The following is a 3221-nucleotide window of genomic DNA, read 5'->3' as shown; positions in this document are numbered from 1 at the left end:
GGTTGAGGTGGACGATTTCCGAAGTTTTTCTCGGTTATGTGTTGAAGGATGGATACAGCTGGATGTAGGATTTGCTAGTTTTGGGTGAGATATTATGCTTCCCCTGTATCCCCAACACCTGATTGCATAACCGTAAAATTTCGGGAGTTTATAAGTGGGAATTCATGTAGCTCCTAGGATATCTTTCCGACAGATGTATGATATGAAATTCGGGTTCGACGTCTAGTGGTCCGCCTATTCACGGTTGGTTTTACAGTGGTATCATTGTGTCTTAAAGAGTCCTTGGCTATGCCGACTAGGGGACGCTTCGTATGTCATGTGCACTGCCTTGTACATGATGGTGCTGTACGATCGAGCCCGTGTAGGGCCCACCACGAAAACTTCGGACGAAATCTCTATCATATGTTTGTTCTGGCTTATTCTGCAAGCCAATCCTTGTTTTGTTTTTAGTTGTGGTATTCGAGTTGCTTCGAAGTCAAATGTTGATTCCATCCCTTGTCTAAGTGGTGTTCACATACTCCGATGTGGATACTAAATCCTTCCTTGATAATCAAGATTGTCATGTCAATCCTTTTTAACCGGTGTGCTTCTCTTCAAGTGGATCCGATCATTTCAACTTCCGCAAGATCAATGATCAGTTCTTCTCAACGATGTTTGTTTCATCCATCTCCAAGTTGCCTTTGTTTTTCCCACCCTCCCACCCTCTTTCTTCGAGGAATAAGATTTCTTAATCAAGTACCATCTTATTGATGTGAAGTGTTTCCATTCTTTTCCGTCAATGTTCTTACCCGCTGTTTCTCATGAAGATTCTAACGGAGCTTCTAGTTCGTCATTCCTCATTCCTTTTCTTTTTCGGTGGATTCAATTCAAGCTTTTGGTGTTGATCATATCCTTTAACTCGTTTCAAATGTTTTTCTTGCCGGTGCACCTCTCAATCATCCATTTCTAGATAATCATTTGTTCCGGAGTGCTCAGATATCTCGAAGATTCATGTTTCCACTCTGCTTTCGTTTGAGATCTTTCGAGGATGTTATCTCATTCAAGCCTTTTATATCAACCGGTGCAATCCCTTTTCAAAATCGTTCTACGGTGTATCTTTTCAGTGGGCCCTAACCCACAGGTCTTTTCCCAGGATCTTACCTGACTCTTCTTATTTGTCCGAAGCTGTCCTCAAATTCTTTCAAAGTTTGACGTAAGAATGAATTGTCATCAGTCAAATGCCTTTCTCGAAGATCTTTCATTTCTTTTCATCGTTGGCTCAACCTTTCTAATTTTTCATTCCGGAGTGCCTCAACAATTCTTGGTGGTGTTTCTCGTTATCTTACTCTGCATTTGAAGACCGAAGAAGAGTTTTCCCTTGAATCTTGTTTCGTTCTATCAAATATTCATGGCTCTAGCTTGATGTCATCCTCTCATAACTGTTTTTGATAGTGAGAATTATTTTCACCTATCCGGAGCAATTCAAGGGTCTTTTCAGTTTGATCATCCGGAGCCCATCACCTCAGAAGTATTCATTCTCAGCTTTTAGCTCTCATTCTCCAAATCATACCGGCGCTTAAATCAAGGATTCTCTAATCAGCTCGTAATCTCTTCGTTCTCATGGATCTAAATTCTCTCAAGCATCTTCGTTATTTGATAATTCTTACCGGTGATTCTTCCCTTTTACTTCGTTCGTTTCCCAATTCTTACGGTGGCTCGTTCAAGAGTTTTCTCGTCCTTCTTTATCATATCAATTTATTCGTTGTTTCAACCCTTCCGGTGGTTCGTTCAATACCTTCCCAAGTTGGCGCGACATTGATCTTAATCTTTTCTTCGAGAATAAGTAGTATGCCAAATCCGTTGATTGTCATCAATTTAATTGGTGAAGGATACGCATAATGTAATTCTTATTTTTGTTCATCCAAGTGATTAATTCCTTATTCCGGAGGTTCATCAAATTCTCGATTCAAGTTGTCAATCTTTCTTTTCCGGAGTTCAAATTTATTTCAATTATACCATTCCAAAGCTTCATCTAATCATTACAAGGATTCACCTTGTGTTTTCAACTTCTCTTGCCTTCCGTTTGATCATTCCTTTGTTTACCGGAGCTCTTCATGCAGGTTCTACATGTTTGTTCATCAAGGATTTAATTCCTTCTCGAAGTGATCATCAAGATTCTTTTTAGAGGAGTTCAAGCTTTCTTCATCTTGCTATCCGGAGTGCTTTTCTTTCTACCGTATCATTGGAGGTGGAATTATGTCATTCTTGATAATTTGGGTTCATGTTTCATGATTCACATGTTGTTAGGAATGATGTATTTTAAATCCATCAATCTCTTCTTTGGAGTTATCTTGGGTTATATTTCACCTAAAGCCTTCCCTAAGGATTGTTGCTACCTATGGTGCTTATAAAGGACCCAAGTTCTTCTTTATCCTCCCGGTGAAATACTTTCTCGTCTCCTTGTTCATATCAATCCAATTATTTTCCCGTGAGTGGCAAGTTGTCACCTCATAATTTGAGATGTATTCCACAAGACCATATCAAGCTTATCCTTTCATTGTTGGTTTCCCAACAACTCCGTTCGACCCTTCTCCTAAAGATGCCTCTTCAAGCACTTTTGTGGCAGAAGTTGGCATTTTCTTCTCAATTCTCCTATTTCAATTATCTATCTTCTATTTCTTCCTTCCGGAGGTGTTGTGATGTTGCTCTCTTCAACCCATCTTCTTGTTTTGTCAGGATCGTGTTCTTTTCTTGGTTTATCCATTTAACCGGAGTGTTGTGTCCTCTGCTCAAGTTCTTTCCATCTTATCAAGTTTCATATCACTTTTCAACCGGAGTGCTGTCCGAATTTGTTCTTCCTTATTCCTCTTTCCTAACGGAGTGCTTTCAACTTTGTTCATCTCCGTTGTATACTTTCTTTCAAGTTGTTCAACCTCTCAAGGTTCTTTGGTTTCACTCGTTTGTCAAAGGAGCAACTTAGCTTTACCTCTTCTCTTTCTCTTCCGTTTTCCCTCCAGTGCCATTCTAGATCTCGGGACGAGATCCTCTCGTAGTGGTGGAGTGTTGCAACGCCCCGAGACTGATGTGCCAGGTGTCTTTCAGTTATTCGCTGTTGTTGCCATGTCTTTCGCTTGCATGTTGCTTCTTGTCATGTCATCATGTGCATTACATCATCATGTTTTCAAACTTGCATCCGTCCGGGTTCTCCTCGTTCTGTCTGTTGTCCGTTCTGAGCCCAACCA

Source organism: Triticum urartu, chromosome 5A (genome assembly GCF_056163025.1).
Source record: "Triticum urartu cultivar PI428250 chromosome 5A, HENAU_Tu73, whole genome shotgun sequence".
NCBI classification, from domain to species: Eukaryota; Viridiplantae; Streptophyta; class Magnoliopsida; order Poales; family Poaceae; genus Triticum; species Triticum urartu.
The sequence above is the reverse complement of the archived record's forward strand: the minus strand, read 5'-3'. Positions refer to the sequence as shown.